This window comes from Tenrec ecaudatus, chromosome X (genome assembly GCF_050624435.1).
Source record: "Tenrec ecaudatus isolate mTenEca1 chromosome X, mTenEca1.hap1, whole genome shotgun sequence".
In the NCBI taxonomy this organism is placed as follows: domain Eukaryota; kingdom Metazoa; phylum Chordata; class Mammalia; order Afrosoricida; family Tenrecidae; genus Tenrec; species Tenrec ecaudatus.
This window is the reverse complement of record NC_134548.1, coordinates 127014026-127030550: the sequence shown is the minus strand read 5'-3', so window position 1 is coordinate 127030550 and position 16525 is coordinate 127014026. Positions and strand designations below refer to the sequence as shown.

The 16525-nt window shown below is 44.3% G+C and overlaps 1 protein-coding gene and 1 pseudogene across 2 annotated transcripts in view; one reads left to right on the top strand and one right to left on the bottom strand.

Moving 5' to 3' along the window:
* Positions 1-327, bottom strand: part of LOC142434193 (A-kinase anchor protein 17B-like) — a 45658-nt gene extending 45331 nt beyond the window's left edge. The window contains exon 1 of one of the 2 annotated variants that reach the window (XM_075538891.1): positions 12-327. The gene's annotated coding sequence lies outside the window, so the exon portion shown is untranslated. The remainder of the gene's footprint in view (positions 1-11) is intronic. The other variant, XM_075538892.1, reaches the window with a different exon arrangement.
* Positions 328-1044: 717 nt separating this feature from the next.
* LOC142433708 (heterogeneous nuclear ribonucleoprotein A1 pseudogene) overlaps positions 1045-16525 on the top strand; it is a 35472-nt pseudogene continuing 19991 nt past the window's right edge.

The window sequence follows — 16525 nt, the reverse complement described above, 5'->3', positions numbered from 1 at the left end:
AGGGCATTTACCGGGAGCCGAAGGCGCCGTGGCGTCCCCCCTCGGGGTTCCCTCCGTTCAGGCGGTGGGGATGCCGCCGCCTCCCTCCAGTCGCCGCAGTCGCTCCTGTCAAGGCTCCCGGTCGCTCCTTGCGACTCCTACCCGCGAAGCCAGCTGTTGAACGGCTCGCAGCGAGCGCACCCCGGCGCAGAGGCGTCCCCGCCGCATCCGAGTCGCGCGGCGACGCAGGCGCGCGCCCGAGTGCCCACGCCCCGTGCACCCCCTGGCCCGCTGCGGCCCTGGCGAGCTCGCCGCCGCGGCCTCCCCGCGGCCGCTCAAGCTCGGGCTCCAAGCAGTTGTGCTCCCCACGGTGGGCTCGCGCCCCGCCACCGCCTCCCCGAGGCTCCGCCCCCCTCGCTGCCATCCTTCAACCGGCGCGCAGGACCAATGGCAACAATGAACTAGTCCCGCCCCCTGGATTCCCCAGGGCCAATCGTCTTCTCCCAAGAAGCTCGTCAAGTAACCCCGCCCTTCGCGCGCTCTAGAGCCCAAGCCAAAGTTTTGCTGGTTGCGGGTGCGCGGGGAGGGGCGGGGGGGGGGTTGCTCTGGGTGATTCCGAGGCTGGGGCCCCTAGACGGTGTCAGGAAGATGTAGACGTAGAGGCGGCACCTTACCTGATGTGCCTACTTGCATCAGGCCTCATTCCTTTGGATGCTGTTGTGTGTCATCAAGTTGCTTCCAGGGAACCCTATGTGGCAGTGGATCTGATGGATAGATTCCAACTGCCAACCTTTCTGTGAGCAAGTGATGGCTTAACCTTACGGCGACCACCAGGGCCCCTGTGTATTGGATAAATAGGGTGTCAAAAAAGGTAGGAGAGAGGTATGTTCGTTCCTCTCATCCCTAAGGCCAGACTGATAAGACAGGGCCACCTCTCCTCAGCCGAAACAAAGACACTGCACGGGCAGCCACAGCCTCAAAAGCCATCGCTAGGCTATCCCGGGACTGGTTATTCTAGTTGCAAGTACAGGGTCCCTGCCAGAGGAGGCTGGACAATTGCCAGCGATGAAGACTCACAGGCTTGGAAGACAACGGACTGAGTCGCCGCCTCCTCCTCCTCGCTTGAAGGTGAAATACGTGCCCTGGTACCTTCTGCCTCCTTGGGGCCAGGAAAAGGTAGCTTTGTCACTCTTCCCCACAATGGCCAGACATCTCGAAGCTAACTCCTCTGGCCCCAGGCTGTTCATCCGCTCTCCATGCCTCCAACACCACGAGCTCCCGGCTCTTCGCTCAGTTTATAGCAATTCCCTTTGAAAGTGGAAGGCAGGGCCTGAGTGGCTCTCTCCTCACCACAGGGGCTCAGACCCCAGTGTAATGTCCCTTCGTCTGTATGCTAGGCTCTTCTGACTCATACTGGATTTACTGTCACCTTACCCCTGGAATGTTTCTCCCTCACTGCTGGGAACACAAGCAAGGTTTGCTATTTGGAGTTCCTTGGTAGCACTAGTAGTAAAAAGCTGAGCTCCTAACCAAGAAGTTGGCAGCTTGAATCCATTCGCAGGCACTTTGAAGAAAGGCCTGACGATCAGCTTTCAAGAGATCACACCGTCTTCAAAACCCTAAACAGCCTAGTTCTATTGTGCAACAATGGGGTCGTCTGGGCAACTGGTTTGGTTTTCGTTGTTCAGGTGTGCTTTCCTCTATGGTTAGCTGGCAAATTTCTTGCATGTGATCATTTCGCTTCACTTTGTACTGTCAAGATCTCTTTGCCTACTCATTCTGTGTTTACTATTTCTCCATCGCTGCTTATCACCCCACCTTTGATCAGACCCTCATCTGCCATCGCACCACAATTGCCAAAGTCTTCAAACTGGGGACCGTGCCTCTACACTTACATCCTCCCAACTGGGCTCCCTCCTCCCCTTCTCCTCATCAATTTCCACCCAAACACCGAATGATCTTTACACCCAAATATAATAAAATCAGCACATCCCAACGTAAAGATCTACCCCAGCTGCAATCCCTCTCTCCCCACCCCCACGGTGCTCAAGGTCAAAGCCCCCTTGGTGATCTGGCCTCCTACCCAGCCTCATTTCTAGCTGTTCCACCTCCTCTACAGAGCAGGTAACCTGACCTGCCTGTTGTTTCTTAAATGGGCATCATCGCAGACACTTCCAAGCCTTTTATGAAACACCGGGAGCAATCTTCTCCCAGCCCTCCTGGCCTATACTACACGGATGTACCTTATGCATTTATTGAACAAGTACGGCATGAGACCTACCACGCATCAAGCACCAAAACCGAAAACCCACTACCATCAAGTCACTCCCAACTCATAGCGAACCTAGGTAGGATTTCCGAGGCCGTAAATCTTTATGGGAGCCAGGTAGTCTCATTAAGCACCGGGGATAGAAAAGTGTGTCAGATTGGAACGTTGCACCAAGCTGCTTCCATTCACAGACGTCAAGGCAGCTCCATGAGGTCATTGGTTTGCATTTCAGATTCCTGCAACTAACTGGTGGTACATGAGAAACTGAGACACACACACACACACACACACACACACACCTTTACTGAGTGTCATTGCATAAGATTTAACCCAATTCCATTCAGGCTGGCAGTTTGAGGGCTAGAGGCTATGACCCCTTTCCTTGGGGTGCTATTGTTAAGCATCTGGGAGTCCATTTAAATTCATAGGGCAGAGTAGAATGACCCTGTAGACTTTCACAGCTGTAACCTTTATGGAAGCAGCTTGTCCAGCCCTAGGACTGCAAAGCCCCAGAGTGGGTTCTGCTGCTCCCAGCTGAGCACTTGACCCCATCGCCTCCACAGCAATAACAAAGGTGAAAAAGGGCCATTTTGTTATTTCTTTAAAGGGTATTCAATCTACATCAGAAGCAAATGACAATGGAATCTTCTGAAAGGAACCCTGTCATAAGTCCTGGACTACCTGTTGCTGCATTAGTTCTGACATTGAAAAGGAAGTACATGAACCGGAGTGTATGTTATAAAAATGGATCGACTCGAATCATACGATCACAGAACATCAGTGTGAAAAGGATCTTTTAATTTCATTTAGACAGACCCCACCCTAGCTGCTTAACTACTGTGTGGGCAGTTTTTCAGGTTCTTTACAACGTTCTTAGCTCCCTGGCCTCTGAAAGCAGACTGTGTTCTTATTCTTAAACTATATGGCTTTCCAGAGCCAAGTTTGCACTCTCTGGAGTGATTGGAGGAGTGACCAGAATGCTTCTTTGCCCATTTCCCCCCTCTAAAGTTAGGTATCTCCTTAGGATCACCTATTTCCAAATGCAAATCCTACTTGAAAGAGCCACATGCTAATACAGGTCAGTTATTAACACCTAGGCTACAGAAAGCAGTCTGGGTGAATGGAGACGGTTTTTTTATGTACCTGTGCCATGCTGTCAGTTTCAAAGTGTGTTCACTTGCTTTGCCCACTGCCCCCCTCCTAGTAACCCCAAGTTGTTCTTGTTAGATGCCGTGGAGTCCTGACTCTTGGCCACTTCATACAACAGAACTAAGTAACGTCCAGCCTTGCACTGGGAGGAGGTGCCGAGAAGACGATTCTCTTAGCTGATCTTTAGTAGATGTCAGACCTTTCTTCCTAGTCTGCCTTAGTCTGGAAGCCTTCTTGAAAGCTACTCAGCATCAGGACAGGTACAAAAGCCTACACGGAGAGAGGGGCAGTGACTGCACATGAGGAGCATGAACTGGGAAGCAAACCTAAATCCCCCTCAGGTAAAGACAAGAAATGTAGCACTAAAACACCACAGCCCTTCACAATAACTGGAATCAATTTCTCGACTTCCATTTTCAGGGGAGGGTGCTAAGACTCCTAGGTTAAATCATTCCTTAGATACTTTGAATTCGAACTCTACCATGAACTAGAGCAAGTGACCAATGCCACTCTAGACCTCAATTTCCCCATCAATAAAATCAGAGGAGATGTTTGTTCTCCATGGCTCCTTTCAAATCTGTCTAGAATTTCTTCTTGCCTACTGGCTGAGACAACAGTACCTCGGGGTTGTGCCTTCTAAAGATGCCAGGAAACAATTCTGGCACTTGAGGTACTTTCTGGAAAAGACAAACTGGTGGATTGCCAAAGCAGGCAGCAAATGAACAGTAAATATTCACTGCTGTGGAGTCCCTTCTGACTCACAGTGACCCTATAGGACAGAGTAGAACTGCTTCTGTGGGTGTTCGAGACTGTAAATCATAACAGGATTAGAGAGCCTCTGGGCCCAGATGTTTGAACTGCAGAGCTGGTAGTTAGCAACCCAATACATATCCACCTCGGCTCCTTCAATGAACACTCATTGCCTCCGACTCAGTTCTGACTCATAGCGACTGGAGAAGGATGAGAATTGCTTCTGTGGGTTTCCAAGATTGTAATTTTTAAAGCTATAATTAACATATAAAACAATTCAACAAGTCATTCATCTCAAGAAGCGTTGTGAAATCATCACCACAATCAACCGTGGAGTGAGAAACGGTAACTCTTTACGGGAGTAGAAAGCCTCATCTTTCCTACATGGAGTCGCTGGTGGTTGCAAACTGCTGATCCTGTGGTGAGCAGTGCTATGTGTAACCCAGTATGTCACCAGGGAAACAAGGAGAAAAACATGAGAAAGGAAAGTCAACAAGGCCTGAAGTCCAAACTCACCTACTCCTAGGTCTATACCACAACTGCCTCGATTCAAATTTTGAACTAAGAATTCCAGCCTGTTTGCTTTACTGACTAAAGAGTCTTCTAAATAAATTGGAATTGAAGTCAGCTTTGACAGATGGCTGAATCTTAGATAAGAATTATCACAATGAAATCTGTAAAGAGAGAGATTGTGTTTCCCTTCTAGGGCATATTGCAAAGATTGCAGATAAGTCCCAAGGTCGTCATTTGGAAGGAAAACCAATAGGCTTGTGCTGACCATTTATGTTATTGATGTTCCACACCCACACACACTGGTTTACTGAACGTACCAGAGGAGTGCTGACAGACAACTGATCTAATAACTACGCATTTTCTTAATCTTACTAAGAAACTGCCGGCTTTATGCCTAATATAAAAGATATCAGGCAAGACGTGGTGATCTGCAAACTGGTTGCACGAGAAACTGAAAGCTAATTCCTAAGATGATAAGCCTATTGAATAGCCTGTTCTTTTTGGAATGATTAAAAACATATTTGATTACAGTGGGGTCCGTTTGGCTTACACACATCAAATCAGTTTTTCAATAAATGGCCAGAAAGTCAGAATCAGTAACAGTAACCTAAGTCACCAAGTTTTGACAAGGATTAACTAATTGATTACAAAAGGCTCCGGGATCTTGTCTACCACTTGCCCTAAGAATCAAGAGACCTAGATTTTTGTCCAATTTCTGCCTTCAGTAGCTGTATGGCCTTTACCTTCTCTGGAGCTCAGTTTTTCCATTTACAAAATGAGAGAGAATTGGGTTTGTTCATCTTTATTTTAGTTCGTTAATAATATTTGATGGTTAATCAGATTGTATTGGCAGTTCAAAGCCACCAGCCAATCCATGCGAGAAAAGCCTGACAACCTGCTCCTGGGGAAGGTGACCCAATTCGTTTAGGTTCCCTTTCAGTATCCGTGGTTACGTTCCTCACAGTGTGTGAACAGGCTCATTACTTCAGTTCTGATGGCTCTGTTTCATCTCCTTTCCCTGCCCCTTGCTTGCATCCACATCTTTGTTTTAAAGTAATTGTTGTCTATTTGGTCTCATACTTTTAAAATGATTTTTAAATGATTTTCACAGAGAGGTGATACTCATTTTTAAAGCCAATCTGCTATTGAGCTACAAGGTTAGTTTTGGTTCCAGGTGAGAAGGATATTTTATGGGAAGTCTTTTAGTCCCAACTAGTCCAATAGACCTGCTTGGGGGGAAAATTAAGAGGTTCCACGTTTTTCTCCATTCTATCAGGATTCATCTACTGAGGTCCTGACTGGAATGAGTAGTAGGGGTAGCTAGATACCATCTAGTGCTTCTGATCTCAGGATAGATGAGGCTGTGATTAATGGAGATTGATTTCTTCTGTGACTCATTGGTTTTCTTTTTCTCTTTTGCTCCAGGGGGTCTAGATAACCTTTTCAAATTAAAGGCATCCTAGTGGCTCAAGATTCACTGTTTTTGAGTAGATGCTGACTCATAGTGACCCTACAGGTCAGAGTAGAACTTCCCCTGTGGATTCTGAGGCTATAACCATTTTCTAGAATAGAAAGCCTTGCCGTTCATCTGTAGAGCAACTAGTGGTTGTGAACTGCTGACCTTGTGGTTAGCAGACCAACACGTCACCCCCAGGACTTAAGGAGTAATTACACGTTGGACTGCTAACTGTAAAATCAGCAGTTTGAAACCACCAGTCACTTCTCAGGAGAAAGGCGGGCCTTTCTACTCCCGTAAAGAGTTACATTCTCTAATAACTGATGCAATGATTTATCAGGCACAGGGGATTATGGGGGAAAGAGGGTGAGGAGGGTGAGATGAATTAGAGAGCAATCAATGAATGCATTAGAACTAATTATGATGATGTATATGCAACTCTTTTTTTCAAACATTTTATTAGGGGCTCATACAACTCTTATCACAATCCATACATATACATACATCAATTGTATAAAGCGCATCCGTACATTCTTTGCCCGAATCATTTTCAAAGCATTTGCTCTCCACTTAAGCCCTTTGCATCAGGTCCTCTTTTTTTCCCCTCCCTCCCGCTCCCCCCTCCCTCATGTGCCCTTGGTAATTTATACATCGTTATTTTGTCATATCTTGCCCTATCCAGAGTCTCCCTCCCCCCCCTTCTCTGCCGTCCATCTCCCAGGGAGGAGGACACATGTGGATCCTTGTAATCAGTTCCCCCTTTCCAACCCACTCACCCTCCACTCTCCCAGCATCGCCCCTCACACCCTTGGTCCTGAAGGTATCGTCCACCCCGGATTCCCTGTGCCTCCAGCTCCCATATACACCAGTGTACAACCTCTGCCCTATCCAGTCCTGCAAGGTAGAATTCGGATCATGGTAGTTGGGGGGAGGAAGCACCCAGGATCTGGGGGAAAGCTGTGTTCTTCATCGGTACTACATTGCACCCTGACTGACCCATCTCCTCTCCTAAACCCCTCTATGAGGGGATCTCCAGTGGCCGACACTTGGGCCTTGGGTCTCCACTCTGCACTTCCCCCTTCATTCACTATGGTATATATATATACTTTTTTTTTTTGCATGATGCCTTATCCCTGATCCCTTTGGCCCCTCGTGATTGCACCGGCTGGTGTGCTTCTTCCATGTGGGCTTTATTGCTTCTGAGCTAGCTGGCCGCTTGTTCACCTTCAAGCCTTTAAGACCCCAGACACTATCTCTTTCGATAGTCGGGCACCATCAGCTTTCTTTGCCACATTTGCTTATGCATCTGTTTGTCTTCGGCGATCGTATCATGGAGGTGTGCAGCCAATGATATGATTTTTGGTTCTTTGATGCCTGATAACTGATCCCTTCGGGACCACGCGGTCACACAGGCTGGTGTGTTCTTCCATGTGGGTTTTGTTGCTTCTGAGCTAGATGGTCGCTTGTTTATCTTCAAGCCTTTAGGACCCCAGACACTATCTCTTTTGATAGCCACGTACCATCAGCTTTCTTCACCACATTTACTTTTTCACCCATATGCAACTCTTTTAAAAATTGATTTAATCAATGGCAGGAGGGCATAGAATGCCTGGTGGGTTCGATCAAGTGCAATGAAGCTGAGAGGAAGTACAGATAGGCGAAAGAAGATAGAACATGATAGTGGGACAGAAGGAAAGTAAAAGGAAATAGAGGAAAGAACTAGGAGGCAAAAGACATTCATAGAAGTGTAAACATAGGCATGTACATAGGTAAATATATTAATATATAATTATGGATATATAGGTCTATGTACATATATTTATAACTTAAGTATTAAGGTAGCAGACACACATTGGGCCTCTACTCAAGTATGTCCTCAATGCAAGAACACTTTGTTCTAATAACCTGGCATTCTGTGATGCTTACTTTCCTGACATGATCGCTGAAGTCAAATTGGGTGGATGAGCAAATGTGGTGCCTGGCTATTACAAGATATAGTAGTGCCTGGGGTCTTAACGGCTTGACATTAAAGAAGTGGCCATCTAGCAGGAAAGCAACAAAACCCACATGGAAGAAGCACACCAACCCCTGTGATCACAAAGGGTTGACAGGATCAGGGATCAGGCATCAGAAGACCCAAAACAACCATTTTGATGGGAATGAGGTCGGAGTGAACACTCAACGCCTATCTGTAGATAATTGGACATCCCCTAACAGAAGGGTTACAAGGAAGGGAAGAACCAGCCAGGGTGCAGTACAGCAACAACAAAACACACAACTTTCCTCTAATTCTTTAATGCTTCCTCCCCACCCCAGACCAAAGCATGTACACTGATACACATAAGAGCTCTCAACACTTGGAATCCAGAACAGATAAACCTCTCAGGACCAATAATGAGAGTAGTGATACCGTCAGAGTGGGGATAAAGTGGTGGGGGGAGGAGGAGGAGAAAGGGGGAACCAATCACAATGATCAACATATAACATCTCCCCCAAAGGGGGATGAACAACAGAAACATAGGTGAAGGGAGACAGTGGATGGTGTAAAATATGAAAATTAAAATAATTAATAAATTATCAAGGGTTTACCATTATGGGAGAGTGGGGGAGGAAGGGGAAAAAAGAGGAGTTGATACCAAGGACTCAAGGAGAAAGAAAATGTTTGGAAATGATGATGGCAACATATATACAAATGTGCTTGATATAATTGATTTTTGGATGGTGATAAGAGCTGTAAGAGACCTCGATAAAATAATTTATTAAAATAAAAATAAAAATTGATTTCACTATGGAAGTATATGTTATGTGAATATTATATCAAGAAAACTATTATTTAAAAAAGAAAGAAACCAAACTTGACCTATGGTTACCATGGGTGAAGGAGAAAGAGTTTTTGCTTAGGGGTCATTGAGTTTATGTTAATAGTGGTAGAACAATTTGGACAGGGTTATCAATAATGGTTGTATAACACAAAGAGCATAATCAATGGCACTCAATTATACATATAGCAGTTGTTGAATTTTATTCTGTATATTTTGGCCAAAATTGGAAAAACAAACTACATGAATAACAATGGTTACAAGGAAGAAGACAATGTACTAAAATTGATTGTCGTAAAGATTGTACAATTCTTTTTGATATGATTGAACTATTGAATTATATGAGATGTGGATTAAATGCCAATAAAACTGTTTTAAAAATAGTTACAGTCTCTGAATCCCACACAGGCTGTCTACCCTGCCCTATTGGGTCATTCAGAGTCAGCATCTACACAATGGTAGTGAGTTTGGTTTTGAGTTCATTGGCGCAATGTTTAAGCACTCACCAGCCACTCCATGGGAGAAAAGACCTGTCAATCAGCTCCTGTGAGGATTATAACCCAGACAGTCCAATGGCTAGAAGAATGAGATGATGTCAAGGTACCACTACCAACTGCTCTGAGTAGGGTCACAATATAACATTGTGGGCAGAAAGGGAAGGGAAAAAATGGTGGAAAAATTCAAAATAATAGAAAAAAACAGATTTATTGGTCTGATAGAGACTGTGACACTCTGAAGATGGTGGCTCCTTAGATACCCCTCAAGCCTGAAGCTGAACCCACCCCCAGGGATGAGCTTTCAGCCACACAATGTACTGGCCTGTAAGGTGAATAGTAACACTCAGAGGGGAACAAGCTCCTTAGTACCATCAACCATATGAGACCCAAAGGACAGCATTTGCTCAAAATCAAAGCTCAGAAGACAGGAAGGGGCAGGAATGGAAGAGAGGATGGAAACAAGAAACCCAAGGAGAAAGTGGGGAAAGTGCTGGTGCATTGAAGGGATTGCAACAAAAATGTGAAACCAAATATGAAACAAAATGTCTTTGTATGGGAAACAAACTTGCTCTGTAAACATTCATCCAAACTGTAATTTAAAACAACAACAACAACTCTGTGGAGTAATTCTACTCTGTCACGTGGCGCCATCATGAGTTGGAATGGACTCCCTTGTACCGAACCATAGAAGCAATCTTTTACATTAGCATTTGGGCCTAACGCTTTCATGCTCTAGGACTCACTACCATCATAGCACTATTTTTAGTAGCCTAAAAGAGCAACAACCTCCTTTTAGTTTTCCTAAATTTATATTCCTGGAAACATTTCCAGAGTGTTCTGCTGTTCCCCAGAAAGAGAGAGCCACTTGAAGCATACCAACTTCAACAAAAGCATCCCAATTTGACTAGAGCAACTTGCAATACAGATAGAAGAATGAAGGTAAGAATGTGGAATCTAGATTTTCCCAATCAGGAACAAGTCAATGGAAGCTATTTCTCAGTCATTGCAGACCCAGGCTTCCCATCGTTTTCTCCATGTTTTTCTTTTCAAGGATTTTTATTATGCTGCCTCTTCTTTGAAACAAATCGGGATGGACCTGGACACCATTATGCTGAGTGAAGTTAGTCAATCACCAAAGGACAAATAGTGTGAGTCCTTCTTCTGTAAGGATAAAAACTAAGACAATGGCAGGCTTCTGCTGTCAAGTCAGGTCACCTTCTAATCCGATCTGCCCACGCCACAAAATAGAGACCTTGCCTAGGGCTCCCCCTCTTTATTTACATCTTACAAACCACCTACAAAAACTGAAAACCACTTACAAAAACTGACCTAAGCTGGGGTCCGTTTTTCACGCTGTGGGGAGACAAAGAGGACAATTCAGTCAGTGCCATACAACATGTGCTGAGGTCACCCCAAAGCAACAGACACTCCCACTAGAGTGATAAGCAAACCTTACTGGAAATTCAAATCAAGATGAGGGGCAGGCAAACGTGTGGAGCAACCTCCCATTGGGAAAAAAACACCAGCACTTATATAGACCCCAAGGGGAGAATATGCCTGGCACTATATTCCTACTTAGACATTGTTTCATGGTTTCTATCCATCCCCTGGTGACCCAGGCCCTGTGCTATAGACTACTGGGACTTTAGACTCTACTTTTAAGGCACACAACAGCCTTCATAGGCTACACCATACGGCTTCAATGTGGAAACCCCACTAAGTGACCCGAGTAGATTTAAGTAACTGACATACTCTCTTGGACTTAAGGCTGAAATGCTATCTCAAGGTTATATGATTGGTGGTCAATGGACTGTGATTCAGAGCCCCTGCTTTAAGGGTGCCCAATGAGTTGTGGCCCAGGAATACCATGTATGTACTGTTTTAGTGACCTCTGTGCTTTATGTATTTATGTATTGTGGGCTGAAGCTGGCCTATGCTTGTATAATTTCCTATTCTCGATAGTGTTTTAAGTTCTATACCATTGGCTAAATTAATGACAGTATTAATAGAAATACCTTATGCTCCATGAATTTGTTCATAGATAACAAAACATTTGTTATTTCAACCACTTGTGCCTATACAATTCAGTGGCATTAATTACATTTATCATGTTGTTCAACGATCACCGCTATCTCTTTTTGAAATTTTCTATCACCCTTAACAGAAGTTCAGTGTCCCCATGCATGCCACTATCATCCTCCCTCTCCCCTCTGGTAACCAAAAATAAACTTTCTTCTCTTTGCACTTGCCTATTCTGCATGTTTCATTTAAGTGGGATTCTACTCTATTTGTCCTTTTGTGTCTGACTTATTTCACTCATTATAATGATTTGAAAGTTCATTCATGTTATAGCATCTAATGCAATTTCATTTCTCGTTCTGGCTGAAAATAAAAACATCCCACTGTGTGCATGTACCACATTGTGTTTACCCATTCATCTGTTGATGGGCATGTTCTTTCCACCTTTTGGCTGTTGTGAATAGTGCTGGGATGACATCAATGTACCAGTGTCTGTTTATGCTCCTGCTTTCAAGCCTCTTGGATATACAGGTAGGTGGGAAATTTCTGAGTCCTACAGTGATAAGACTTTATTTATTTTTTGCTTTAACTTTTTTTAGTGACTGCCAAACTGTTTACCATGGTCGCAATGCCAATTTACCATGGATCAGAGTTCCGTTTTATCCACATCTTCTCCAACACTTGTTGGTTTCCATTTTTCTGATCATGTTGTTGGGTGCCACCAAGGCGATGCCAACGCATATTGGTCCCAGTGCCAGCAGAACTGCCCCCATAGAAATTTTTTGGCTGTGATCTTTGTGAGAGCAGGCCGGCACAGAGGCATTGGGTGAGTTTGAACTGCCCAACTTTGTAGTAGCAACCAAGAGCTTAACTAATAGACACCAATCCCTCATCTGAGGCTCTCCTCCACAGGGATGTGCCCTTCTCCCCTACTCAATCTCTGATACCCCCAATCTAAGGCCCCACGCCTTCGACCAGGGATGGATAATGTACCATGCCTCAATCTAATGGCTTTAGGGCTGAATGGTTCAGGAAGGGGAGGAGGAAAGGCAGGGTATGTACATTCTTAATGTATCGTATGTATAAGCCGATTTTTCAGCACATGTTTTATGCTGAAAAAGCCCCCCTCAGCTTATAATTGAGTGAGGGTTCCACTTACCTGTTCTCCAGTACAGTGCGGGTGTTCTCCAGTCTCTCCCGCTCACCTGTGGGCGCCTGCAGCCTCTGTGGGTGGTCCGATGACTGCTGATATCACCTCTCTTCTTTTCTCCTGCACGCTGGCAGCTTCTGTGTTGTATGTTCTGTACAGGGGAAGAACCCGCCCGCTTCAGTGTGCTGAGACCTGGGTCGCAACGCATCCTTGTCAGATGAACTCTTCTCCAGAGCTGTGACCAATGACGTAGCCTTTACAGTCTTACCCATGCTTGGTCACACCCCCTTGCTCCACCCAAGCATTACTGAATATAAGTACCAGTATATCTCTGGTCTTGGATATGCAGTGCATTTGTTTATAGTACTTAGTCTGCTATATTTTATTTATTTTCTTATTAACCCCTATCTGGAAACAGTGTTAACTATGCTTGCACAGGGCAGCCGTGTTAGGGCCAGCCTGTGTCAGGGCTCATCATATGCACACTGCGTTGTGCATGCCCCGTGTTACTGCACATGTTGTGTTAGCTCTTCCCATACATATGCGGTAAGGTTGTGCATGCAGTAACGCAGCGCAGGCAGTAACACAGTGTATACACTATGCAGCGTGTATACTATGAGCCCTAACACACGCTGCTCTATGCAAGCAGTCATGGCATCACATTACAGAATGTCATCATCCTGAGTTAGGCCTCAAACTAGACAAGCTGCGTTGTGTCCATGCGGTAAGGCAGCGTATGTAGTGATGCAGCGCATGCAGGAACAGCGTGTATAGTTAGTTATTGATGATACCATATTGTTTTTGTTGACTTGTTTTTCCACTTACAGAGCTAGTTTGCTGTTTTTCTCTGAAATAAATATTCAAAAATATTTAACCTACTGATGGCTCAATTAGTTTAATTTTATTGGTGTCTATTTTTATTTTGAAACTGTTAGTAGCTGTTGCATTTCCTACCCTAGGCTTACACTCGAGTCAATAAGTTTCCCAGTTTTTTGTGGTACAGTTAGGTGCCTCAGCTTATATTCAGGTTGACTGACACGCGAGTATATATAGTAGATCTAGATATCACTAAACTCCCCTCTATAAAGCTTGTATCAGTTTACAGTGATCTCTCAAGGAGCCTTGGTAGCGTAACCTCAAGGCCAGCCGCTCAAATCCACTAGCTGCTTAGAGAGAGAAAGATGAGGCTGTGCTCTCTGTAAGCCATGAAAGTCTCAGAAACCCACAGGGGGGCAGTTCTGCTCTGTCCTATAGGGTCACCGTGAGTCAGAATCAGCTCGATGGCACTGGTGGGTGTGATCACTTGCTCTCCCTTATAAGGTGCTGGTTGGTTTTTCTCAGTACTCTCTCTAGGTCTCCCTTGATGAAACATCAGGTGGTCCAAATCTTTTCTAAAACATCAGCTGGGGTTCTCTGGGCTTGGGATATCTAAATAGAAAAAAGCATTTTTCTCTTCAAATGCAAATCTTCATGTCCACTCTGACTGACATTTGTAGAAACATATCCTTAGGCAATAAATTGTAGAGAACTGTAAAAGAGGAGAAAGGAGACATTTATTTACCAAAAGGGAGCAGCGTGGTTTCCAACAGTTTGTGACAAGGATGAACATTTAAATTGTAGACCTACAGGAATGCTTTCCCAAAGGCTTTCTTTGCTCATTGCTCAATTCTAAAATGATACATAATCTAGCTTAAAAATAGCCATTCCTTCTTTTAGCTCAAGGGTAGAAATATGTACAAATATGCGATTTTTCTCTACCTGGAGCTCTAGTTATTCTGGTATTATATCTCTGTTCTTTAGGGCAATACTTATCATTAACATTTTAAGGCACTTTACGAAACTTTGTTAACTCACATCATCGCTTTATTTTTTCTTCTTCCTCTCTTCTTTTAGCTTGGAAACATTTTCTTGGCTTTTTTTTTAATACAGTGGTCTCAGAAAATATTTGTCCTTTCATGATTGACTAATGTGACTCATAATGTCCTCCAGGTTCATCCACATTATGAGTTGCTTCATCGATTCATCATTGATTTTTGAACACTGAGCCGTATTCCGTGATGTGTATATACCCAATTTCATTTAGCCCCTCTTGGTTGAGAAGCATTTAGGTTGTTGCCATTTTGGTGCTGTTGTGAAGAGGGTTGGGAGTAACCATGGGTGTGTGGATTCGTGTTGTGGCTCTTACTTTTCCAGGGCATAGACTACGTCAACAGATTGCTGCATCAGAACCCATTTCCAAGATACATTGTTCGGTGAAAAAAAATTATCTATCTACCCATACACACAGTTGTCTGGTGCTGTTGAATTGATTACAATGCATTGTAATCCCATGTGATACAGTAGAAAGGATCCATTGGGTGTACTTGGCTATAATCTTTAGGGGAATGCTTATGAGATCTTTCTACCATAGAGCTGCTGGGTGGGTTTGAACTGAAAACCTTTTGGTTAGCAGCCCAGTGCTTAGCCACTGCACAACCAGGAATATATAGGGGGGGTGTAGTGATACCAGGAGAATATGGGGCAGGTGGGGGAACAAAGGGGAAACTGATCACAGTGATCAACATATAACACCTCCCCGCCCCCCAGCCTGGAGGATGAACAACAGAAAAGGGGGTGAAGGGAGACATCCGACGATGTAAGATATGAAAAATAATAATAATTTATAATTTATCAAGGGCTCATGAGGGAGGGAGGGGAGAGGATGGAGAGGGAAAAATGAGGAGCTGATACCAAGGGCTCAAGTAGAAAGAAAATATTTTGAAAATGATGATGGCAACATATGTACAAAGTGCTTGACACAGTGGATGGATGGATGGATGAATGGATGGATGGATGGATGGATTGTGATAAGAGCTGTAAGAGGCCTCAATAAAATGATTTTTTTAAGTTCATGAAAAAACTGAATTAAAAGAGATTTTTGTTGTTTGTTTGGGTATGTTTTCCTTTATATGAAACCCAGGAAAGGTAAAGGGGGGGGCTTATGGCATAGTGTTTACCCATTAGGCTGCTAACCTGAAGATCAGTAGTTCAAAACCAGCAGCCACACCGAAGGAGAAAGATGGGGCTTTCTAATCCTAAAGAGTTATAATCTCAGAAACTCATAGGGCCGTTCTACCCTGTCCTATACAGTCATTATGAGTCAGCATTGAGTTTAGTTTTTGCTTTGTTTGCTTTGGGGATTGAGAAGTAAATTGATCGAGAAAATAAGTGAATTAATAGTTTCTTAGGATTATGGCCGAGGAGGTTGAGGGGTAATGGGGAACTAAAAATAGTGAGTACAGGAAACAAGAAAATGGTCTAAAATTGATTGTGGGGATAAGTGCACAATGCTTTAGTATGCCTAAAGCCTTGAATTACATGATAGGAAAATTGCATGTCAACAGAACGGTTGGAATTTTAAAAAGAGACCAAACAAACAGATAATGGATTGTTCCATGAAGTTTTTGAAGCTCTCTCGAGTGTGCGTATATGTGTGTACAGAGGAGCCCTCGTGATGCAATTAAGTGCTCAGCTTACCCACCAAAAAGTCAGGGGTTGGAATCCACTCCTGCAGACAAAGACAGGGCAGGCTGCTCCCATAAAGATGACCAGGCTTGGAAGCTCTGCGGGGATGTTCTGTTTGGTTCTGTGGGGTCACTATGATCTGCAATCAAAGACTTGACTCACTGGCAACAGAGACACATAAACATTTGCGTGTGCACAGAATATCTCGGAACCCATACACGAGAAGTTGAAGTAGGGGCGTTTCTAGGGAGGTAACTGGTTACAAAGGGGGAAAGACAAGTCAATTTCTTCAAAGTGGTGAGATTGTTACCACTGGAAAATTCTTACCAGAAAAATCTAGAAACTATGTTTCAGTGGGTAATAAAATAAAAATAGAAACGCAAAGGGGCTTCAACAAACTTACGGAACAATGCCATTATC